The sequence below is a fragment of the Schistocerca gregaria genome, chromosome 4 (genome assembly GCF_023897955.1).
Source record: "Schistocerca gregaria isolate iqSchGreg1 chromosome 4, iqSchGreg1.2, whole genome shotgun sequence".
NCBI lineage: Eukaryota > Metazoa > Arthropoda > Insecta > Orthoptera > Acrididae > Schistocerca > Schistocerca gregaria.
Window position 1 is genome coordinate 634006685 of NC_064923.1, and position 27168 is coordinate 634033852.

The 27168-nt window shown below is 44.0% G+C and overlaps 1 protein-coding gene across 11 annotated transcripts in view; it reads right to left on the bottom strand.

The window, feature by feature from the left end:
* LOC126267252 (protein bric-a-brac 1-like) overlaps window positions 1-27168 on the bottom strand; it is a 1659048-nt gene that overhangs the window by 455872 nt on the left and 1176008 nt on the right. The gene's annotated exons all lie outside the window — the stretch shown is intronic.

Sequence of the window (27168 nt, forward strand, 5' to 3'; positions counted from 1 at the left end):
GATATTCCGAAGAATGTGCACACACTAACGGAAAAAACGCCATCTTGCATTCGTTATTATGTTATCACGCCATAGATTGTACACAGTGACATGCCCTAATTACTCGCGAAAAAGAGAGGTCACCGTGCAGAGGCATCAATGTGATACCCACCTCTCTCTCTCTCTCGCGCGCGCACGCACACACACACACACACACACACACACACACACACACACACAGAGAGAGAGAGAGAGAGAGAGAGAGAGAGAGAGAATGAATTTGCTCTTAGCGTGTACGCGATAGACACCAAAACGAGCGCAGGCAGAGGCCACCGGCTGCCGTTACATAGAAGGGGTGTGTCGTAGCCGAGACAAGTGCGTCCCCGTAATTGCGCTGATGAATGCCAAGTGCCAGGGTCAGAGGTTCGAAGCCCGCGTCCTTGGCCGCACGTGGCGCTCTGCATGTTAATCCCCGCCTCCTGTGCGCTCGCCATCAGTGAGGCAAATTCCTTGTCACCCGTTTATATCTGCGCCTACGCCTGCATTCGTTTTCCACAAATTACTCTTTGACGCACGAGGAGGATGTCAGACGCTATTTCACTGGTTTGCTTCCTATCTTAGTTGTGGATGGAAAATTGAAAAAGCGATACCTTTTAAAGTCTGACGAGTTTCTTTCTTATCTTGCCGCGAATCAGAATGTGTGTGCGAGTACTATGCGTCAGCAGAAACAACACAGTTCATAAGACTTCTGTAGTGCCCTCATGAAGCTGGGTCTCACCATGGCATTAAATAGTAGTACGTTCTTCATTAAATGATCTGACCGACCGTGTCTGTGTGGCTCGTTGAAATAAACCTATAACATACGGTCGCCAAATAAATGTTACTCGACGATTCCTCAGCAAGAGTAACCGTTTACATTAATAGTTATACACTGAAGCGCCAAAGAAACTGGTCTGGACAGGCGTATTCAAATACAGAGATATGTAAACAGGTAGAATACGGCGCTGCGATTGGCAACGCCTGTATAAGACAAGTTGTTAGATCGGTTACTGCTGTTACAATGGCAAGTTATTAAGATTTAATTGAGTTTGAACATGGTGTTATAGTCGGTGCAAGAGCGATGGGGACACAGCATCTCCAAGGTAGCGATGAGTTGCGGAATTTCTCGTACGATCTTTCACGAGTGTACCGTGAATGTCAGGAATCCGGTAAAACATACAGTCTCCGACATCGCAGCGGCCGAGAAAAGATCCTGCAAGAATGGGACCAAAGACGACTGAAGAGAATCGTTCACCGTCACAGAAGTGCAACCCTTGCGCAAATTGCAGCAAATTTCAGTGTTGGGCCATCAACAAGTGTCACTGTGCGAACCATTCAACGAAACATCATCGATATGGGCTCTCGGAGCCGAAGGTCCACTCGTGTACCCTTGATGGCTGCATGCCACTAAGCTTTAAGCCTTGTTTGGGCCTGTTAATACCGACAATGGACTGTTAATGACTGGAAACATATTGCCTGGTCGGATAAGACTCATTTCAAATTGTATCGGCGTATGGAAGGAAGGCAATGGCAAAACCACCTCCACTAGGACCTTACCTAGTAGGCGGTGCGGGTCTCTCGCATCGTCCCCTACGCTCCTCGGAGTATGGGACCTCATCATCATCATCATCATCATCATCATCATCATCATCATCATCATCCTCATGGACGTGTAAGGGTATGGAAACACCCTCGTGAGTGCATGGAACCTGCATGTCAGCAGAGGACTGTTGAACTGATGGAGGCTATGTAATGGTGTGGGGCGTGTGCAGTTGAAGTGATACGGACCCCTAATACATCTAGATACGACCATGACAGGTGACACGTACGTATGCATACTCTCTGATCACCTACATCCATTAATGTCCATTGTGCATTCCGACGGACTTAGACAATTCCTGCAGGACAATGCAACACTCCACACGTCCAGAATTTCTGCAGAGTGGCTACAGTCTTAGTTTAAACACTTGCGCTGGCCAGCAGACTCCATAGCATGAACCTTATTGGGCATATGTGGGATGCCTTGCAACGTGCTGTTCAGACGAGATTTCCACCCTCCTCGTCCTTTAGGGATTTATGGACAGCCCTGCAGGATTCGTGGTGTCAAGTCCCTCCAGCACTACTTCGGACATTAGTCGAGTCCATGCCACGTCAAGTTGCGGCACTTCTGTGTGCTCGCGGGGGCCCTACCAGTTTCTTTGGCCCTTCAGCATATTACTGCTGTGAACCAAATGGAGAGCTATTTGATAAGGTACCATTGTTAATACTAAATCAGTTAATTTGATGAGTTGTGGTAACAATTCACCGCCACAATATTAAGCAGATGACATTAAAAAATGGCCATTACGTCCGTCGAGCCTATTACCCGTAGCCCTCAGTGGCGGAGACCTCACGCGCGCAAATGCGTCGGGAGTAGCGGGGAAGTTCTCGGAATACCAAAAAGCGTTTGTGGAATTTTAACGAATCGTAATGGAAACACAACTGAACCATAATTACTAAGCATCTGAAGTCGCGATTACTTTGAAGAGAATTTCGACCTCGACGGAGATGCCTGTACTCTACTATTCACCATTGAGCAACCACCACCAAAAGCAGTCGGCCCAGTTTTCGATGGTTAGTTTCACAGATTTTCCTCGTGTTGTCAACCCAGATGTTCTCTGGAGGAATACTGCTCCGCCGCTCTAAGGCAGAAACGACAGAAAAACTTGTCTCTTTTTGGTTTCCTGGTAAGATAAATTTCTACACAAGGCCTGTGAGTAACATAACCTTTGTCTTCTTCGAGGCACCCTTATTTCCTGTCCTAAGAGACTATCACTGAAACAAAATATTCCTAGAGAGCGACCAGGGACCGTGTGTCGACCGTATCCGCCATGCTCTTTCTTTGTGCCGCAAGATTCTCTGCGTCCTACTCCTCTGTTGTCTCGGTCGTTCCCGTCACTGACTATATTAAAACTATGGGCCATGCATATTTAACTAAATACTTCTCTGTACGCATATGCAAATTCACGTATTTACATCTTGACTGCGGAATTACTCTAAGGAATTTAGCTATAACTATGTAATGTTGCCTCATTAGCATACGTCCGGCTGTATGGCAACGAATCAAAACGTTCATTTCACTGTAAGACATCAGTGTATGGATAGCAGGGATGGAGAGAGGGAAGGATGGAGAGAGGGAAGGATGTGGAGAGGGAAGGTGCAGACGGACCCTTTCGGGAAACAGCCACAAACTTGATATCCCGAGATTGATGATTTTTTATAAACGTGTCTTGATTGTTTTCTGAAGTATGGCGCTCATATGCAACAAAAGTTCCAGCCCAATGGCTAGAAACGTCGCATCCAGCATTGTGCGTCATCTATCATTTGAAGTGAATATGCACTGCCTTAGTTAAAAAGAAGGTAGGGATTGCGATATATCGAATTCACTTTTGTGTAGTACTACTGCCTACGGGTTCCTACAGAGTCGATTAAAGGAAAACTTGTGTAATATACGCGCCACCACGAAGACTGTTTAGTAAAGGTTGAATAAGAGACATAGTTCGGATCAGTCACGTTGTTTGTTAACGCAGTCCATAAAACAAAATATAAATAGCATCAACAAATATATGCCTGAGCTGTACAAGGCTTATTGAGTGCGATAAAACTACAACCGCCCATCCATCGCCATTTCCACACATACAGTCTGGAATTTGAAGGAATCTGAACTGGACTGAGAAAGTTGTGTGTGTGTGTGTGTGTGTGTGTGTGTGTGTGTGTGTGTGTGTGTGTGACGCCTACAGAATTGAGATAGAGAAAATGTTATGAACAGATCCGTATATGTCCATCAAGTGAGGAAATTTAGGGGACCATACATGTGAAATGACTGACGTTGGAACTAGAGAATGGTGTTTGAGAACTTTATAACTAACTCGACAACGAGCTGACGGAAATGAAGAAAAGATGCGAGGTACGTGGCAGACAAACGGTATGTAGATATCATGAGAGAATTGCTGAAATTCCCTGAGGGAAGACGGGGTGAGGTTCTTCCTCGAAGAACTATTATTTTTATTTATTTTATATATTTAGGAATTTATTTTATTCAGCAAGATTTTTTATTCATTATATATATCGTAAACGAAGTAGAAAATGAACAAAACGCCGAGACACATTGTAATACAACTTAGAGTCAGTCATTTTCAATCGAATAAAGTGACATGGATTTGTGAGGTACCTCGGCAATTTACTTTCATTTTTGACCTCCTTACGTGTATACTTGAAAATGACAGTCAGGCTGAACTCGGCCATTAGTGGGGAAAAATCATAATACCTGAAATAATCCACAGCTTCAGCGGAAATGCGACTCGCTGCAATCGATGTTTGAAGGCTGTAGCCCCAAACATACAGAGAACATCGGTCGCAGACATTTGCGACAAAAGTAAAACACGCGGAATTAGTAACCCCACGGAACCGCGCAGAGATGTTCCGCGCGACGCGGGAACAGCGCGGAGGTGTGAAGGAACGGGCTGTACGCCGCGGCGCGGTGCGGGTTTGAGTGCGAGCGCATTACGCAGCCGCACGGGCGCCGCCGCGACCGCTAATATAAAGGACCGACCCCCATATCGCGCCAACACCAGGTAAACAAATATTCGCGGTTTTTAAAAGCTAATTAAACACATACCACGTCACGCTTTAAATGAAAGCTAAAACGGGAACAAATGCGCTCGGCCGGCGTGGCCCGCCGCGCCGCCGCCCGCGCTGGGGTGTGAGGGACAATTCCAGTAATCCGGCGCCACGCCACGCCGCGCCGCGCCACGCAGCGCCGCGCCGCCCTCTTATTTGTGTTTTTAACGCGCGCTTTAATGTTTTTTATCGCAATCGCGCTCGCGCCGCGGCCCTGCATCCGGCCAGGGCACCAGGTAAGGAGGTGAGAGGACGCTACACGGAGCCACTAGTCGGTCGTCTGGCAGGAACAGGCCATCGATATTCGCCACCGACAGCCACTTTTTTAAGCTCGGGTCCGTTGCGGCAAACAATCGGACAGATTAAAAAGAAAGTACGAAGCACCTGAAAAATCAATTGTGGGAAAACACAATAAATGAGGTGTGCCCTATAACGCTTATATTACGCACAATGTAAAAACTTCGCAATTCCATAATGTGAAGTTGACATGTCGATGCTAATCGATTTTAAGTGCTGCAGCTGCAAACTAGACTGATGGTACGCGTATCAATATTTCATCCCATCAATTTATTTCATTCTTTTAGTTGCAACAGCGTCCGCAGTTGCGATAAACTTCTCGGAGGAAATTAGTTTCTTGCCTTAGTTGTTTTTGCTCCATACAAATAAAGTAGATATAGGAAGCAGCGTATGCAGTAAACTAATTTCTTTCACAAAATTATTTCATTGTGTCATTGAGCTTCGCTGTTTACGCCATAATGTTGTCTACGGTGATTCCCACTCTTGTATTCCTTGTGTCACCACTTTACCGCCATCATTAACTGGAGTATTTCTTCACTTCTATAAACATTCTTTCTGTAGCGTATATTTAAATGCTTTTGTGAATACATTAGGGATATTTGAAAGTGGTAAAATGGCACTGACTTCAATAAATTAAGTGAACTGACAAAAAAAAATGTACTCAGAAGAGGTCTAAGTTTACAAAATATCCGACCAGTAAAATGTGAGACACTACAATATTCTCATTTAAAAGTACGAAGGCGGAAGTGGTTGTCAGGACTCGTGCCTAAAATAACGAAGAAGAGCTATTTGTGGTTATCATACTAACCAATGTATGCACGTGAAACGGAGTCATCACTGTCAGTTTTAGCAGAACGTCTATTAAGTTAACATTTTCGTGCACATCATGTTCACAAAGAGGGCTTCACACTTGCGTACAATTTACCAAATGATTTCTACAAAAATGCGTGAAATGGTAGTTTGTCACATGATTTTGTCTGAGGGTCGTTACATATATGAAAAAATACCAAAACAATAAAAGGAAATGATGATGATGATGTTTGGCGTGTGGGGCGCTCAACTGCGCAGTTATGCTAATACGCAGCGGCCCGTACAAATTCCCAAGCTTCACTCAGACCAATCTCGCCATTTTCATGATGATGGAATGATGAGGACAACACAAACTACCAGTCCCCGGGCGGAGAAAATCCCAATCCGGCCGGGTATCGAACCCGGAACCCAGTGAATTGAAGGTCATCTTCACTCCCTCTAATCAGAGTTAGGTCATTCCATATAAAACTGCATTTTGTCTGGTGTCGCGATCCAAAAATACTCCTTTTTTATTCGGCGTTTCGTATTTACTGACCACTTCATCTATGTATATATTGAAGAGAATCCGAGAAACACAGATTCCTTGCCTTACCTCTTCGCTTATTTTCATTGGCTTTGTGGTTATTTTTCCGTATCCATGGTTAATTTTGGTTTTTATGTATAGACTCTTAACGGAATTTATGGGATGAGACGGATAAGCTCACTCAGATACTATATTTCATAGCATTTCCTTGTTCACATTATCAGATGCCTTTTCGAAAGCAATAAAAGCAAGATAGATTTCCCCACTGAATTCTCGTCTCGCTTGTACGACTTCTTGTTGTATTGTCAGTAATTGATCTCCTTTCTAAAATTTGATTGTTCTTCAAAAACTATATTTTCGATGAATGTTTATTCCATGATCAAACGTTGCCAACAATTCGTATAGTACATTCATGGATCGCTTCCGAAAAGTAAAGAACGTATGACGATGCCAGGGCACTTTGATTACTAACAAGATGTGAAAGTATTCCGTATTAAATTTTCTACAAAATCAAATTCTACAAGTATAACGCCAACTCAGGTGCACCAAGCGTCTATCGCTTTGAACTGTACTGGATCGTCCTTAAAATTTGCATTTGCTAGTAAACGACATTAATTCCTGGTCTGAGTTGGTAATTATCACGAAATTTAAGAGTAATGCTGTCAAGATTGCTTAATGATTTATTCCTTATTACATTACCTCGTATGACCTGTTTCAGCTATTGCCATCATCGACCCCAAACTTCGAACTCCCTCAAGAAACCCGCATGTCAATATCCTGCTTCGACATAGGATTTACAGTACCTGTAAAAAATAAAGTACTGTCGCAGTCTGCATGCTTGGCATATTGAATTCTTCGCCCGACGACTGTTAGCGTGATCACCTGGACTTTGGCTGTGGGAATGCACAAGCTCGGAAAGACTAAGACTGCGAAAAATGTCGGCTGTGTTGTTTACCGAGGGAATCACCTATAGGCATTCACTTAAACCGATCGAAAGAAACAACGGAAAAATCTGTATCATGGTGACAAAACGGGACTTAATACTATGTCCATCCAGAATTCAGATCCGACGTCTTAGGCCTAATAGGGGTTTTCCAAAATCTGACTCTGTTTCAGCGTTTTTTTAGGTCAACAGTTTACTGTCACTTTCTTCTTCTCAAGCTGTGGGACACACGGATGAACAGGTGTTAATGGAGTAATAAATGAGGTGTTCGACTCGGCGCAGGACAGCGAGTGACTGAGTTTTTGGCGGCGGTTGAGCAGGTGCAGCTACATAATGGACGTGCGTTGTGGCCGGTCCCCCGCACCTGCAATCTGGCGAGCGAGCGCTCGCACATGTCACTTACCACGGCCGGCTGCCTCGTGGCCCCGAACTCCGCCATAACGGCGCGGGCACGCAGTTGTTACGCCGGCAGTCACCGTGAAACGCGCCGGCGCTTTGAATACTGCACGTGCCGTCCTCTGACATTGCACAAACTGCAAGAATTATTAGTGCTGCTCTGGACGCTGCGCCATCCTGTTGCAACAATTATTGCCGACGCTAGGCCAGTAAAGCCTCAAGTGAGTAATTCGGGGGACTGTCCAGCAGTGCGGGTAAACGCAGTGCTTAGGTGTTTACTTGAAATTTCACATAAAAGCAGGCTACAGAGCAAAGTAGAAAATTCTCTAGTATCAGCACTTCAAAATTTTAATGAAATAAAGCTCAACTGGGCGAACAAAAACTTAGTACTGCAGGAAAAAAGGCCACACCTACGTGGAATCAGCGCGTCTAATCGGTGAAAGATTTGGTTGCAGTCTCTCTTATCATTCCCTCATTCCCAGCGGCTTCGACGGAATTTAAATCTACTACACATCTCACTACGGCGATGCGAGGAACGCGTGAGGTTACACTTGGTTGTCCCGCATTGACTGCTACTGCTTGTCAGCTGAAGTCTGTCGCACACAGATTTGTTACTTCATTTCAATACGTCCGAAGTGTTTGTTAAGCTTCTCAATAGAATACTATACACCTTACTTAAGTATTCCACGAAGACTCAGTCTCAGCAAGTTCCAACCTTTAACTTAACGTATCCTTACCCTTTAATTGGATGGCAATTTATCAACTAAAATTTCCGACTCTACGCGCACGTAATCGTATCACGGCACTGACAGGAGCTACAACTTGCATGGCAACGCCACACGTCGGTATCACATGCTCATTCCTCAGAAACAGATTGTAATTCACCCTTCACTGACATTGTTTGGCATTCTGTGTCAGTATTCTCAACAAATAATTGCGTACCTATAACAAACGGCTGGCGATGCTGTCGTGGTGTCAGTAGTAAGCAGAGATCCCAGCATAACGTAACTCTTAATTTATAATCACAGGAGTTTACAATAGGCCAGATTATAGGTAGCAGCATTGCATCAAAAAACGATATAACTGTCTTTGTCTATATCGTCCCCAAAATCCTCCCATCCTAGTCTACACCCACGAGAGTGATCACTTGAACCTGACGAGCCATATATTGTCCTATTTACTCCTGCAGTATTATCGTCTTTATTTTACTACCGCCGGCCCGGTGGTCTCGTGGTTCTAGGCGCGCAGTCCGGAACCGTGCGACTGCTACGGTCGCAGGTTCGAATCCTGCCTCGGGCATGGATGTGTGTGATGTCCTTAGGTTAGTTAGGTTTAAGTAGTTCTAAGTTCTAGGGGGCTGCTGACCACAGCAGTTGAGTCCCATAGTGCTCAGAGCCATTTGAACCTTTTTTTTTTTTTTTACTACCTCTTCCTTCAATACACCTTCCTATTTTCCCTTTCCCCCACACTTTTCCTCTTGAATCAAAGCCAGGTCACCACGTCGGAAGTCGATACATCTTGCATCCCTTATCTTCGGGACGGGACATAAGCTCCATGAATTGCTGCAGGGTGTATCTTACCCAGAAGTCGTCTGCTAGCTTCTGACGTAGATTTGAATTCTTTGGTCAGATTGTGTGTGACAGTAGGTTTGGGTTCGGAGACCCATTTAGTAGTCGTTCAACGATCAGAAAGTGTGCTAGTGTCAGAGGTTCTATGTTATCTCCAGGAGAGAGAGAGAGAGACAGAGAGAGAGAGAGAGAGAGAGAGAGAGAGAGAGAGGGGGGGGGGGGGGGGGGCGGGCCTCGAGTTCACTACAGCTTCGATGTTGTGAAAGGGATGGTGTAGAGTAATTCGCTGTTAATCTCGATCGTCCCAACACTTTCTGCAACCATCGCCTGATAGTGGTTATCATCATCTCTTACCACGCCCTCCACCATGGGACGATGACCTTCCAAGTGATTCTGATTTTGGCGAAGAAGCGAGAGGCCTCTGAAGTAGTCAGTCACTTCCATAGTTGAGACAATTCTGCACTGGCGGCGTGAAAGGTCTTCACGTTGCCCGTGAAGATGGTGCGTAGCAATCCACGTCTATTAGCAAATTTCAATTGTTTTCTGTCCCAAAGCTCTTAAGACCATCAAATATGTGTCACCGTTCGTACTAGAGCAAAGTTTTAAATGTATTGCTGCGCTAGTGAAGAGTGTTACACAGGCCTTTTCTGTAGTGATTCCTGTCTTGATGTTGAGGATACCTGCAAAGTATATGCCAGCGACAGTAAAAAGCCTTGGATCATATCATTCCATCTTCTGGTGGAGAAGTTTCATTTGGTTGCCCTCTTGGAGTCTTCACGATCTTTCATGGTAAATATGTACGCAAGATCTTTTTAACGGTCTGATTATTGCTATCACGGAGTACTGGACGTGGTTCATCATTGTTTAGGTTTGCAATGAATGGATGAAAACGTGCAATTTTAGAGTCTTGAGGAATCGGTTTGCCATTCTGAAGTGCTTGAATATCCCGGGTGAAACACTGTCATTGGACTGTTCTGATACAGTATGTACGTTAGTTTGCGAGCTCGATTGCAGCCAACTCTCCAGTAAGTTTACCTTCGTGACGTGTATTAAGCGTAAAGTGAAGAATGCAGCAGATTGTACCAATTATAAACTGAATTAAGAAATCTCTGTGGTATGGAACTGGGAGGTAGAGTAAGTGTCATCATCTGTTTTGTGTTTCTTTTCTCTTTTGGGAGATCATAATGGGAATATGAAGTAAAGGACGTCTAACATTCTTCTCGGCGTGCAAGCCATAGCGGTCCTTTCCAGCAAACATGCGTAAATTGAATTTGATTGCCAAGAAATTCCCGTTTTAGGTGATCCGCTGGATTATCATATACGGACGTCACACTATTACAAGTGAGTCTTCCATCGATTAGCTTTACTGCGTATCCAACCTACGGCCACTGTAGGATCCATCCATAAAAACTGCGTGAATAATTTCGTACCTCGTGGCAGTGCAGAAATATGTTTGTAATCGTCCTCCCACAACTGTTCTTAGAAGTTCGAGAAGTGGTAGTGGTATCTTTTTGACAGGTTCACGTCTAATACTTCGAAAGGCTAAGCGAATCACTGTCTTGTCGTGCAGGACGGTTCAAATGGCTCTGAGCCCTATGGGACTTAACTTCTGAGGTCATCAATCCCCTAGAACTTAGAACTACTTCAACCTAACTAACCTAAGGACATCACACACATCCATGCCCGAGGCAGGATTCGAACCTGCGACCATATCAGTCACGCGGTTCCGGACTGAAGCACCTAGAACCGCTCGGCCACAGCGGCCGTCTGTCGTGTAGAACACTGCGATTATAAAGAGCTGCTAGTTCCGCAGCAACACAAAATAAGTGACTCCGAACGTCGTAATTTTTAGCAGGTGATCTCTATCGTAGGTTACGAATGGAAGACAATAAAAGTCAAATGGAGACTCAAGCGTTCCATCCAGCTGCCAGAGCGTTGGGTAGCAACTGATTCCAGTCAAATTTCCCTATATCACGTTTCTTGGAAGAACAGTTTCGCTTTGACTGACATAGGAGAAAACAGTCCTAGTGGGTCATAAAATCTACCTACGGTCTTTAAAGTGTCGTTTTGGTAGTAAGTCCATCAGATAATTTTCTCTGTAACATCATCCGTGATGCGCCGTATTTCAAGACACGCCTAACACTTGAATCTGTATTAATCTCTCACTCTTCGGCTCTCCAAATATCTTGCCACTCATCTAAAGTAGTGGCCCATTTCGCCAACTGGAAGTTCAATAGTTTCAAGAGGGCTGTTGGTCCATAATACATAGCGATAGCTTCACTCTCTTTATGTGCGCCAAATGCGAAGTCATCCATAAAAGCAATGTTGGTTAGCAGTTATGCGACGACGAGAAATACTGTATCAAGCCTAGAAGATCTGTTCCTTCGACGTTGTCGAAAGGGAGAGTGGAATGCATGTCGGGTCGAACTAAAGTCTAGTGAAACGGTAAGTCGTTACTTTGTTCGTGCTACGGTACTTTCCAAGGCTATCTCGAAAACGTTGTGCCTTAGAAATCTTGTCAAACCCCTATCATCTTCGTGCAAGATGAGTAGTAGAAATGCTTGCTTAATATAGCTAATAATAGGCAAGGGGTGTAACAGAAATCATAATTGAACTGCAAGTATTTCTGACACTAGGTTTGGTCCCGCCAGTAATGCGTTGCTGAGAGAGTGCGCGTTAATCTCACGAGAAGATCACGGTAAGTAATTCTCCACTTTTTTAACAGTCCGCAGCTCGTGGTCGTGCTGCAGCGTTCTCATTCCCACGCCCGGGTTCCCGGGTTCGATTCCCGGCGGGGTCAGGGATTTTCTCTGCCTCGTGATGACTGGGTGTTGTGTGATGTCGTTAGGTTAATAAGGTTTAAGTAGTTCTACGTTCTAGGGGACTGATGACCATAGATGTTAAGTCCCATAGTGCTCAGAGCCATTTGAACTGCCTGCTGCCGAAGGTGAAACGTAATATCACTTGGATCTTCAGGAGAGGCGAGTTCTACATGGTTCTTTCTGGTGCAGTCTAACTTAGTTCGGCGGCAAAACTACTTCTAGGAGTCAGTCTTTGCTGAGAAGTTTTAGATGTAAAATACGAAGTCTGCTTGCTGCGTTCAGTCGGAAGCAGAATATAGGATAATATTTGGTTCTTATTAAGAACAACGACCCTTCCATGATCATACACAAGGTAAAATGCGTGAAATTTTTAGAGGACGACAGAATCTGTATTGATCATTACTTGATTATGATGCGCAGTTATCGTATTTGTCTCTAGGTCCCATAATGGTCTCAATTCGACGTTTGTGGGCACGTGAGTTATGCACAATGTTAACAACAGCTAAATTGGCGCAGACAGTAGATCTTCTCCCATTGAGGATCTAACCGAGTATGGTGGTAAACAGAGCTGTAGACGGATCGGTACACAAACGGTGAGAATCGTCCACTAATGATCAGTACTAAGTAAAAGATAGATGAGTATGTCTTCTTCGGAAACTGTTCGTGGGACATCTAACTGGTGCGTGCGATCAAGTGCCACGTTCTTAATTTTCTTGTGGAAATCTAAGACTTGAAGCAGTGATCACTTTCATATACATTGATGGAAGTCGGAGAATTTGTCTATACACTTCTGATTTCCAAACTGACGAGGTTGCGCAGTCGCGAGGAGCTGGTATGAGATTCGAACGTGAAAACATTAAGTTGCCGTTGGTCTGAGGAAGGCAGGTTCAAATCTTCTATTAAGGACTTTGCTATGAAGGATGCTTAGCTTCAGCTGTCTAGCACAAAATGAACAAATTTACTTAGTCCTTTAAGTCTTACCATGCGCACCTAAGCTGTTTGCAAGAATGTTGGCGTAGTCGTGTCCAACTGACTAATGGAAGCGACGTTAATCTTGACTGCTGAGATCTTACGCGTCGTACCTTGGGCACATACCGACTTGTGATGAGGTTTCTTACAGTAAAAACAAAATGTCCTAATCTTCATCCCACAATTTGGCGGTCTATTTCCTCTGTTTAGGGACAGAAAACACACGTTATTACTTTTTAGTTTCTTCTTTCATCGAGGTCCACGAGAAAGATAGGCCGCAGCGCATACGTCAGAGCAAGTGACACTGCATATCTTACGAGTACCAGCAGCCGTATCCGGCACGGAGCGAGAAACTACGAGGGTCGGTCAAAAAGTAATGCCTCCCATTTTTTTTGTACTTAAAAAAATTAAGTTAAGTGAAAAATTTGAATTTGGCGACATTCCTCAAACCTTCTTCTGCAATCCACTGCAGTAGTAACTTTCTGTGTCAACAGGTGGCAGCATAGCAGAAGTTTGTAAGATGGCCGACATCGATGTTCGTTTGAGACAGCGTTGTGTGATTGAATTCTTGAATGCAGAAGGTGAAACGCCCATACGCATTCATGAAAGACTGAAGAAGGTGTATGGTGTTGTGACAGTGGATGTCAGCACTGTTAGACGATGGGTTCGTCGTTGTAAGGAAGCTGAAGGGCAAACACCGTTGACTGACGAAAAGCGGAGCGGCAGGCCGGTGAGTGCAGTGACTCCACACAACATTCAGCAAGTTGATGACATCATTCGTGGTGACCGTCGGGTGACTGCAGATGAAGTGTGTCGCATTATTTCTCTTAGTAAAGGCAGTGTGATCACGATTATTAAACAATTGGGGTACTCAAAAGTTTGTGCACGGTGGGTTCCAAGAATGTTACCGATCAGAATAAAGAGGCAAGGAAAACAATAGCCTCCCAACACTTGCAGCGCTTCCGTTTGGAGGGAGATGAGTTTCTGAAAAAAATTGTGACCGGGGACGAAACATGGGTGCATTTTTTTGAACCCGAATCAAAGAGGCAGTCAATGGAGTGGCGTCACACAAGCTCGCCGAGGAAGAAAAAATTCAAAACTGTGCGATCGGCAGGGAAAGTTATGGCAACAGTTTTCTGAGATACAGAGGGTGTGATTCTGGTTGATTTTTTGGAGCAGGGATGCACAATAAATTCTGTTCAATACGTCACAACCCTCAAAAACCTTAAAGCACGTCTTCAGCGAGTTCGCCCAACAAAATCAATGGCAGATGTTCTTCTTTTGCATGACAATGCAAGACCACACACCAGTCGTCACACCTCTGACGAGATTGTCAAAATTGGATGGGAAGTTTTGCCTCATCCCCCATACAGCCCTGACCTGGCACCATCAGACTTCCATCTGTTCGGGCCACTAAAAGAAGCTCATCGTGGGATTCATTTTGAAGATGAGGAGGCCGTCAAAACATCAGTGCGTCAATGGCTTAGGAAGCAGAGCTGTGATTTTTACCGTGCTGGGATACATGCCCTTGTTCAAAGATGGACCAAAACTGTAGAGATGGGCGGAGATTACATTGAAAAATGACAAAATGATCCTCAATGTTGTGGTTTTCAACCTATGTAATTGCATTTAAATTTCCTGACAATTAAACGTAGAAAAAAATAGGAGGCATTACTTTTTGACTGACCCTCGTACTTCAGACGAATTTAAAAAATCTAATTGCGCATTTAAATGTACGCGAGCTCTTGATAGCACACGATAAAGTTAAGTCCTTTGGTGGATAGCTTTCCATTAACATGTTAGTTTCCTGTGGGCCATGTAAGGAGCCGAGTGTACGCGAAGCATGGCGGACAAGGCGAGTAGTGTGACGCCACAAGTTCGTTGCGGAGCCCGTATTTCTCGTGGGCCCCGGTTTTCGTGGAGTGGCATCAGCAACGTTATTACAGTCTTGGACCTAATGGCCATGTTCCTCGCAAACGACACCAAATGGACAACAATTTTTATGGCTTTTGGGTAAAGTTTGTTTTTGATCAGCACGCTCATGAAGGGCTGCTGCCATGGAAAGCGTTAAGTCGACGTTTTATTGTCACAGTGGATCTTTTGCGAAGTAAGTTGCTAAGTCTATTTCTGTACCTATAACTTCCATTAAATGAAATACGTCTCTCCTTATGAAAGACCGGTTTGCCTGACATGAATAAGACAGCGTCGGCACATATCGAGAAAAGTTCTGAGATTTTTTTTTTGGTGCCAAGTACACAACCATAACAATTTACGGTTTCGCCGAGTGCGCCCAATACTAGAATGCGGCGAATGCAACCGATATATGTGGATTTAGAAAATGTATGGGCCTAATAGATTGCAAGTAATCCACGTGAGCTTGTGTAACACTGCTTTTATCGCCACAGCGTGCTCTGAGAAATCACTCCGTCTCTTCACACGTGTCAGGCAATACAGCGATACCCTCAACTAAATGCTTTGGCTCCCCTTCTAAGCGGCCACATAAAATAACTGTTTATGAATGCTGGATATCGTGGAATACCGATCATTCGATTACTGGAACTGTTTCCAAAAACGAGACTAGATCTCGATAGCTCCAGAAAACGTCTCAACTTTTACAGTGGGTAATCTAAACTTAGCTGGTGGAGCAACTGAAGGGACAGCTGTAGCAGATTGTTTACCACTAATGGTAGTCTGAGCCATGGAGGTCAGCATTTTACCTTCTATTCCCCGTGACGTGCAGAAAATAGTGCGCTTAGATGCGTCTATATATTCGTCACATTTGGGAGCGTCAGCAGCGTCGTTGATTTTATCACCAATGTCTGTTAAAGTACACAATATTTCCCACAGTCAAACTTCGGAACTTCAAAGGCAAGCACGTCTTCAAAGTGGCGAACCTAATTCAAAATGCGTGAAATATTAGATCTTGCTCTAGCGCGTACCCTTTTCAGGCCCTGTAACTGACTGCTGCTATTAGGGTTGCTACCTATACTTTTTAATAAAATATTGTACGTTATTTGAGGGAACTGTCATCTACCATTTACGAGAATAAATACGAGAAAATAGCTTGACTGACTGCGTGGCCATCCTCCGCAGCAAGCAGAGAGATATTTGTTTTGTAAATGAAAATCGCCTTTTCTCGCTACACTATTTTAACCCCCCCCCCCCCCCCCCCCGACGCGTTTCGCTTTTTCACTTTAATGCATCATCAGTGCGAACTAGAATGATATAATTTTTTATATGTGTTATTTGTAGATTACAATACAGTTCACGTCTCGTTTTTGTATGTAAATAAGAAATTACTTACCGTTCTTCGTGTTCGCCAGCCAAAAACACGAAGAATGATAAGTAATCATGTAAATAAGAAAACTTGACGTGAACTGTTTTGTAATCTACAAATAATACGTATCAAAACAAAACTGTATTATTCTAGATCCCACTGATGATGCCTTGAAATGAAAAAGGCAAACCGGATCTGAGAGAAATAAAATACAGTGAAGCAAGAAAAGGCAATTTGTATTTGCGAAACAAATATCTATGTGAAAGTACTTAATTTCACATAGTTTCAATTTTTCTAGGATTCTTTTAACGTAAATCCTAAAAAGACCACAAAGGTTGTCGCAATTTTGCATATAAAGGATCGGCTGAGTAAATGAAGCATGAACTGAGTACTAGTTTCTGAACGCAACCTCTCCTCAAATTTCAATATTATCAAAAAATTTAAAAATCAACGCTGAAACGTAATTGAAAATTTGAAGCTGCAAAAAAAAATCTAATATTTATGATTTTTACGAGGAAATTCCTTATTAAACAAATTATATGACCAAATATGTAATTCGACGCTTTTGCAGAATTATCCACGACACAAAAATGGCAACAAATTTTTAATAAGGCAAATGGCAATTTCACGAATTTGTACAAATTAATTTCATTTCTATTGCCGATTTCGTCCAGGCATTCCTTATTTTTGTTTGTGATAAAAACAAGGCCTATAAAAATATACGTACATTAGAAGGGGTAGTGGTTGGTAGATGGGTAGCATGTGACCTCATTTTGCTAGAAAACTTATGTTCGAAAATATTTCGTTTGCGTGCCACTGTCTGTACGTCTTTGAAAGTGGAAGAGAACTGCGCAACTTGGACCACACAGCCTAGGCAAGGAGACAATGCACCTTACGGTCAGCAAACATCAGTTTAACTCACTCACAGGAAGTGATCGATATGAACGTCACCAATTTCATTTTATGTACCGCCGGATGATGGCTTCCAGAAGCTCTGGAAAGATTCACGGCATATCACTGATGACTCCATCTGTTATTTGCTTTCGTGCCACAAGGTTCTGTGTACACCACGGGTTTCATGTAAACCAGAAATCAAAATCACACGGTGTCAACTGCAGTGACCGAGGGCGCCAAACTACTGAACCTCCACATCAAATCCATCTACTGCCAAAGTTACCATCCATATAGTGATCATATTGAGCACGTTCTGTAAGTTAATTAAACTGGTGCTTACTGACAGTAATATACACTGTGTCCTTTACTTCTTGCCTAGCTGTGAGGTCCAAGTGGCCTGGTATCCTCCGCATTTCAGACAAGCTAGCACGCAAACGAAGCATTTTCGAACATTTTAGTAGTAAAATATGCTCAAGTGGTACTCATATACCGACCATTATGCATTGTAACATACCTTTTGATACGCCTTGTGTAAGTGGCGGGACGAAAGAAAGTGTCTCTGAATTTGATAAAAAATGAATTATTTGTCTCAAACATAGACAGCAAAGGTTCTGTAAAGTTATTTAGCAGTGACAATTATTTGTTAAATAGTCTTTAAAGCAACAATAAATATATTTTAAATGCATTAACCAAGTAAAATAAATAATACTTTCTCGATTAATGTACTTTTTTCCTACTTTTAAGAACCATTGTACTTTATTTGCTCAGAAAAAGGTGGCAACCCTAGTTGCTTATTGTGTGGCGATTTGCAGTTGTCTGAGTGTGCGAAGGAACTGTTTATTTCATCAACAAACTAATAGATGGCAGCACCAGTCATAAACAAACAAAGCTATGATAATCCCTTAACGCTCCAGCAGAACAGCTACAATGGCGGTGTAGTACACAATAATGAAATCTACTTTACTAATGGAACTACTAAAAATTTAGCGTGAATATGGAGTTCGACTCAGCTGTCTATGAAGTCGGTCGTCGTCAGAATAGCTTGTCTGCTGTAATAAATCATTACGAGTTCTCCTGATACTGGCGTGTGAAGTGCTTTAAAAGTCATGATTTCACAGTAGCAATCGTGGAAATTTCCCGGATTTCGGCACTAATTTCTATGTGGTGATGTCAGCAGAAGACCGGCCATATTTATTGGCATTATGTCAAACCAAAGATAAAAATGACTTTGCCTATACCAATTACCAACAGAGGCATATCAGAAGGGCTGGAGGTAGTCAAGTTTTTGGTGATACACAGTATTTCTTTCCTCCCTATCACTACATACGAAAACCTATCGCTACATAAACGTGTGTAATACTGTAGTCTCTACTCTATAACAGTTAAATCACTTACGCACGAGTCTCTCATCCCTTCAAGACTGAAGAGCAGCACACAGTCAAATACATCCCCACGCAGAACAACTTATAACATTAAGTTAAAGCCTCTAGTGAAACAGGAGGAGAAAAAATATCGTAAAACGCTTTATGGCAGCGCTGCCAAAGTCAAAATTACCGTAGATACTAAGATGTAGAATATTATGTAAATATTTCTCTATTGCAAAACTTTGTCTCGTAACGACTATGAATAAGTTACGTTCACACAAATGCCTGACCTAGTCGCCCATTTTTCCCATCCTAAGGAAGATAATTCCGCAGCGACAGCTCCCAATAGCGTCTGCCGGGAACTAATCAATTTATAAAAAGACCGTTGGAACAAAATTCTAGCTGTTCTGTCATGTGCCTTGCCACGGTGTCTTTTAGACACTAAGGATGTATTAGCAACACAGCTTTCGCTTTTATACGCTGCAATATATTATTTTTCGTTTCTGGTGGTTATGAAACTCAAAATGGACTGTTCCACTTTTTACGAGGTATTTCACATACATGAATTGAAACATGAGAAAACAACGTTATTAACCAAATTGCATCGCATTTAAATACTGTACTGGTTGCTGTGACATCAGATTTAATACATATAAGCTAGTACGAATGTTTTAGATATCAGTTAGTATGATTGCTGGGTACGGTAGATCTCAAGACAGTCTTATAACTGTCGAGCAACATCACACGCTTTTAGACTGCCATGCGCTTTCACTTTTTTCTTCCTCTGCACCTACAGCTCGCCATTGAGGCGATTGGGTAATGTGTCAAACCATTTGTATACCCATGCACATGTAGCGTTTCAACAGAAATATACTATTAAACAAATTATATCATTTTTTACTTTTGCAGAGGTGACGTTCTAAACAGGATGTCCCAGGAGGTATGGTGAATATTCAGGGACATGAGGGAAAACGATCATTCGAAGCAAAAATGTGTGGTAAACATGGGCTCTCAAATTCATATCTTAAGAGCTTAGAGATGTGTTACACAGTAGGGAAAACGAACAAGTGCTTGTAACTTTTAAGGTATGCATTTTAGGTTCCATGTTAACTAGATTTCTGTGCTTCGAATGATCGTTACTCCCGCATGTACAGCACGTCATTATCCACACAGCTGTGTGGAAATAACTGTAAGTAACGGCGTCCCTAATAGGAAATCAGCATAACCATAGGAAATATTTTCACACCACGCGTACACATAAGAAACAGAAAATACAGCTAATGCGATATTACCGCTTAACGGCGTAATAACTTAGTAATACAAACGTTATTAAGACTGGAGAAAGCAGTTATTAAGAAGTACCTTAAATCATAGAATGACATGGAATCAGACTTCATAGGCAACTAGTGTGTAGCATTGTGTCTCCGCAACTGATTGAAGGGAACAAATCGAAGGTCCATTCATAGAACTCTCTCCGTCCATGCATTTCTTCCTGGCAACTAACATAATTTTTGTAGTGCTTCGGCGTGTGAAAATATAAAATTCCACCGTGGGTCAGAAGACTTCTATATGGCTAGTTGAATCCATCCCGAGATAGTAGCACGGAAATGGTCTACTGTATCCAACGAAACACTGTCTAGTGAAGCACTGTGGTCCTCTTTCCAACCTTTGGATGTTACTTTTGTAGTTCTTGTTTACAATGATGATGGCTCTGCTGCAGTTGCTGTTGGTGGTTGTGGTGGTAGTAGTAGTAGTAGTAGATGATGTTGTTTCAATATATAAAATACATGGAACAGTACTATAGTGTTCATAAATTGCCTCGAGGGGTTAGTGGCGCACATACCATTAAAAACTTTGTCCGTCGACTGACTTCACATATGCGTCGGACCAATACATTAGCATTGTACACCGTATTATCCTCACAGCATGCTCTCTCTTCTATTATCAAATACAGTATCCTGTTGAAGCGGAATTTTTCCACTCTCAGAACAAAGAGCTCTACATGGTCGCACGATCCTACACTTTCTTAGTTTCATACAAAAAAGAAGGCAGCCATCTGGACGCAGCATGCTGCACAGCTCAGTCAAGATGCACATTTGTTACTTAGTTCGTTTCTCACATCTTTCCGACACTTAACGCCGACGCTTATACATACAACATCCATAAAGTGGGACGTGCGAAATGCATGGCTTTGTAAATGCTACTACTGAAATTTTGTAGTGACATTTCCTATGTTTTCTCTTGAATATAATTATCTCTTCGATATACAAACTCCCTCAAGAATTTTTTCTGAATGCATTTGAGAGTTGATCACATTCGACTTGCCTTTTCAACAGCAAAGTTCTGCGTCTAGCGTTATTAAGCTGAAAAACGAAACCGCCGCGTCTCGACTTTGGAGCGGTACTTTTACGGACTTACTGTTCGGACAGGATGTTCAAGGTAAGGCAGAATTTGCAGAGAGAAATATAACTCAACCTGACACTGCAGAAAGAGATCACCAAGGATTCACATCGTCTTCTGAGACGATCAGGCATACATTATTACACACGAAGCTTGTTTCCCTGCAATTTGTATATTTCTACAGGTGACGCCACGTAATTCTTGTTTCAGCCGCACACTCCTCTCGGGGTGACATGATGGGATAACTTTATTCACAAGGGACGACGCAACTGTGCATCGCAGCGCATGGCTCGTACATCTGAATGCATTCCGCCAAATTAGTTCACCCACACTATACGTGCTACAAGACGCGTGCGTTGCTTCTGAAATAAGCGCCCCGCAAGCAGCTCCACGACAAATACGTAATTTAATACGGTCACACGACATTGTGTGCGAGTAAAATAACTCAACAGTCCTGCTTTGGTGATTAATAACGCATGCAAATAGTGATACGTTTACTTTCAGAAGTTTACACGTGTATCCGAGCGATGCTGGGTGCTAGCCTTCTCTAAATCGACGTTTCTGACGCTGACGTTATCCCCATCCTTTTAGAGACGTTAGTTTTAAAGATTTTTCCAAATTCTGTGCTCCGTCCAGCCAACTGCTAGTATACCAGGGGGCCGGCTGCGTGGGGAGGCAAGGCACACGTGTTGGGAGGCGGAAGATTCCGCGCCGCTGTGTCGCAACAACACTAGTTGTGCGCCGACTGGCGGGATGTAGACCATTACAGTATTAGGTAACGCGTGGGATATTAATTTACCAAAGTTCAGACGGCGCGCTACGTGTGTACTGGAAAACTAACAACGACCAGTGAATGACTCTCGCGTCAGCATTCAACAGGCTAATGAGGCTCCTCTCGTGTTCTTTTGCAAATACTTACATGGGGCGTGTTGGCGCACCGATTTTAACATCGAACTTATATTCCAAAGCAGCGGGATACAAATTCTGCCGCTAGAATCCTATCATGATCTCGGTAATTCGTAGACCTCATTTAGACACAAAAGCAGAAAAAGAGGAAGAACAAAAACTGCCGACTTTTCACGTTATCTTTTCTTTGCAGACACAGAAACCAAAATGAGCTACAACAATAACAGGACTGTTTCTTTTCTTCCCCGCTGCGCTTCAGATGAGTGTCAGGCTAAATTCTTAAGCAGATTTGTTCATGAAACGTAGCTTAATATACTGGATTCATATACAGCTACCATCATCTCGACTAGATGGCGAGATACCTCATCTAAAAGGAGTTCTCCCCATCACACTTCACTGTTTGTCTGTAGATTGTAACAGCATGTATAGAAAAGAAAATTTCTTTTCAAGTCCACGCTTTCAGTCTCTTACCGCTCACAGAAAACGTACAATCCAAAGACCGACGAAAATATTTAATGACTAGAGATAAATGCAAACTTATTTATCTAGAATACGTGTGTTAGAAATACGAGTAGAATTAAGTGGTATTTTTGACGTCGTTTCCGTTCACTAGATCCTACATTGAATACCATAGATTCTAGTCTCCCTTGGTGGAATTTGTTAAAATAGTTTTCTTCCATTCGCGCACAATCGCACCTTCTCTGCGAGAGAAGTGAAATAAATGTAACAGTTTATAGCAAACAACCGGTTAATGGAAACTGTCAGGATATATAGTGCCGTGAAGAAGACAGAGAGAGAGAGAGAGAGAGAGAGAGAGAGAGAGAGAGAGAGAGAGACGACGACGACGACGAATGCGGCACTTACACTTAGTTTGCCCACGACATACGCCTGGGGAAACGAAACCTTTACTGTAAAACACGGTGGAGCAGCTCGACATTTGACACAGGTATGGGCATAAAGCACTCGCCTCCACATATACTCCCCTACCAAGTCAAACGTTCTGTTGCCAAGGGTTCTGGATCGGCTACCTCCGGTTCTAGCGTTGCTCCATTAGTGTGATACAAAAACTTCTATTTGTAGCCCAGTAGGTTGCTTCCTCCTCCTCCTGCTGGGTTGTACGAGTACTACCTACAACAGTTATATGATATCCTTTCAATTACAATTTACCGTGCATGTGCTGGGTAAGGAAAGCATTCTGTTCAAAAAATGGTTCAAATGGCTCTGAGCACTATGGGACTTAACATCTGAGGTCATCAGACCCCTAGAACTTAGAACTACTTAAACCTAACTAACCTAAGGACATTACACACATCCATGCCCGAGGCAGGATTCGAACCTGCGACCGTAGCAGTTGCGCGGTTCCGGACTGAGCGCCTCAACCGCAAGACCACCGCGGCCGGCGTAAGCATTCTGTACATGCCGCAACATCACACGGTAAATGTCACGCGACTTCAGTATAAGGCTAATATTCATGTTTTGCGCCAAAGGCAGAAAGTTTAATATTACACGTATTTATCGTGTTGTTACACATTTATATATTGGTAATAGCAATGGTCAATAATTATTGCTGCTACGGGTGCAAATCGAAACACCTGGAGGGAAGAACATTTTGTTTACAAAGGTAAGTAGCAGATAGTCACAACGCATGGTGGCGACAGAGTGCTCTGTTTATCTGACAGGTCACTCCACACACATTCGTCTCCCTAGCACATATGTTGTCGTACAGGGTACGCTGCTTTTCATGGTTCGGAAACTATATTAGATGTAACTTCGTAGCCAGATGTTCTTCCTGATGCCACAGTCGTAATGTAACTTCAGGAAGGGGATAAGTGCGCGTCATCTGAATAGTTTAAGTTTTTTCTGTGTACTGATATATTTTCGGGTCTGGCTGGCCTTCACGCTACACAAGTTAGCGTGCTGTGCATTAATTTATACTAGTCCCTCAATCTATCGATATTCTTGTTGTATGTTATATCTTTGTGATTGGATTTAATGACGATGCTTATTTGAAAAGCTTCCATCGTTAATTCAGAGATCATACGTATATTACTTTTCTTAAAGTACTCTGTATTACATTACATCTGAAGCAAGTACTAAAATGTGATTGTTTCTCGCCTTCCTTGTGAACAGTAATAAAACGCGCTAGCTACACAAGCACCAACCCCCTACCGCTGATGAGAGTCTGTCTGGCCCCTTTGACTTATTCTACGTTCTCTAGATATGTTTTGGCATTATTCTGACTCATTAACAAGGTCCCCACTGGATCACTTAAAGTAATTACGCCTACACTGCATTTTATTCAAGTCATATGCATTCCAGTTAGTTTATTACAATTTTGAGCAGTAGCATCTACGTATGAATTTCATCAAGTACCAGCAGTAGTAACCGTATGGAAGCGGGCAGTAACTACTGACGATGGCCGCGGCGTGCCGTTTCGTGCCACACGCTGAACATCTAGACTAAGTAGTAACGTGCAGGCTGTTACTAAAAGATTTATCCAATTTCACACGATTATATATCTGCCGTCTGGAGTGGCCGAGCTGTTCTAGGCGCTTCAGTCTGGAACCGCGCGACCGCTACGGTCGCAGGTTCGAATCACGCCTCGGGCATGGTTGTGTGTGATGTCCTTCGGTTAGTAAGGTTTAGGTAGTTCTACGTTCTAGGGGACTGATGACCTCAGATGTTAAGTCCCATAGTGCTAAGAGCCATCATATATCTACTACATGAATGAAGACAGAAAGATGAGGGACATTACCAGAGAACAACAAGGCTACATCTTTTACATCCAAGAACACACAACCTTTGGTAGTTTTTGAAGTCTCGTTTAGCAACGAAGTTTTCATTTACGTTTCACAACTGTCCGACTTGTCCTCCACTGGATGATCGTTAAGACGCTAGTCGAACGCGTTCCGAGTTACGACGTTCAGTTGTAGTTGCCGTGAGGCGCTCCAGTTCGTCCAGTGTCGCTGCAATGGGAGACTCAGTTTTTCGCATGCGCTGCCCCCACCTCCCGCACGTTCGCGCGACGGTGCACCCTTATGCCCCATCCATCGTTGAGGCAACGCCCCGTAGGTGTAAATGAATTGCACTTTCTGACATTTAGAGCGCAAATGCCTTCTACTGCTGCTTTCTCGCCATCCGACTCGGACTCGAAGGACATTGGATCAGGACGAGTAACTGCACCAACCGGCAGCCATGTGATCGAGAATCTTGTAACTGGCGTCAAGGTAAACTTTTAGTTCCGATGAGTAAGTTATATTCAGACCTCAGGTTTATACATACATTCGTGTAGAAGACACGTTCTAGTGAAATCGGATCACTCTTTTTCTAACATCCGGCCGTGAGCCGATGTCGGTCAGAGATGCTCTGGCGTCGGTGTATTGCGTTGTTACACACTGGGGATACGGACCAGGGAAATTGTGACGCTGAATTACACGGAAAACTGCGACTATTACGACACCAGCAACGGTACGTCCCGGGAACAGGTAAGGAAAATTATGTGCTATAAGCGGACGAGGTACGCAAAGCGTCGCCGACGGGGCAAGCGAGGGCCGCAGACAGCAGGGCAGGTGTGCGGCGAGCAATCTGGAGGCCCGAGGGACGCGCCGGCGCGTATGGATGGACGGGCACAACTCATCCCCAGTTTATTCGGTGTAAACCTTGACAGCGGTTCACACGCAAACAGGGAGCGCGTGCTCACAAAAAAGGCGACACGGTCGGCGCGGCGCGGGCGCAGGCGGCGCACACAGCGTTCGTCGCCGGCAGCGGCAGCGGCCGCGGTGCATCGCGGGGGACATCGATCACGGGGCGCGCCTAGTCGCGCGTCCGGGTCCCCGGTGTTCAATTCGTCAAGCGCCAGACTTTGATTAATGGCCGGGATTCATATGGGGCTGCTCGGTTAATGTCGGGCGCATCAATTCCGAATTGACTGGTTGCGGGAGCCCAGGCCGCCGCCGCCGCCGCTGCGGGGGTGAGGTAGGCAGGCCGAGTGAGCGGACATGTGTAACATGACAGATACAATGCGACGAGCCGCCGCGCCGCTGCCGGCGTGGGTGGTGGGCGGGGCCCCGGGGCCCGGCCGCCTATTCCCACGGCCGCGCGTCCGCCAAGAAAATAACAGCCCTGTAGATAAACTTTACTGTACGCCGGCCGCGCTGCCCGATTGCGGCGATATTGCAGCGCTGGCACCGCCGGCGAGATAAGAAATTATTTATTTTATTTGGCTCCGGCTGCTCCCGTTTTATTCCTTGTTTTACCCGGGTCGGGATATAATGTATTCGGCGAGATAGCGGCGAGATTTGCGCGGTCCGCGCTCTGGGGTCTGATTGACGTTGCGCCAGCCGAGCCGTTTTATTTACGTCCGTCCAGTCTCGTCCTTCATTACGGGGTTGCTGTCACGAGAAGCGCTGTAACGGGGAGTGGTGGGTACGAAGTTGAAGCTGCGTTCGGTCAAGTACTGTGCCTCTTTTCATCACTTCGTTCTCAGTACTAGGTCTCGTTTCCTATTTTGTTCGACTGTGAGCTGTACAGAAACTGGTTTATAGGTTTCTCTGCCAGCTTGCCAAGTACCTAAGACGGCACGTACGAGGTCAAAATTCCTTCAATTATAGCACTTTTAAGATGCGAGGAAATAATTGTAGACCCTTTTCGGCATCGTGTTTCACTTGCTTACGTAACTTTCGATTCTGCAGTAGGAGAAACATTCAAAAAGCAAGGTCCGATAGGTCGCTAAATGGTAATGCGGTGAAAATTCGATAAAGCTTTGCACAGGTTTGTTCGACATGTCTGGCTGCTCTTTTCAGTTCTGAGCACACAGTGAACATGCCAAGAACGATAGTGTCTCCCGTCAAGCACGGTTCCCGCTGTGAGGCTGCGCCTGATTTCATGCTACCCCACATAATGTGCCTATAGTATCATGGATTTCCTTCAGTGTGACAATTCTTGGCCGCTAGCTGCACAGACAATGAGGACGCCCATGCAACGTTTTCGTTGTGAATTGTTTCATCCCCCATTATACAGCGAAGACTTGGTTCTCTCTGATGTTCATTTCTGCTCACATGAAGCTATGAAGACAACATTTCGACACAGGCAACGAACGGCAGACCAGCGTAGAGACGTGGCGGAAAGTACAAGCCACAGGCGGCTGCCTTCTATGGAGGGAGCATTGGAAAGGTGGTACAACTATGACAAATATCTAAGTCACAGCTGCGACTATGCAGAGAAGTAGCTGGGAGGGGTAGCGAACATCGGACCTTACTTTCCCAATAGCCCTCCCAGGTTGATGGACGTAAGTTCCTATGGAACCAAACTGCTAAGCTCATC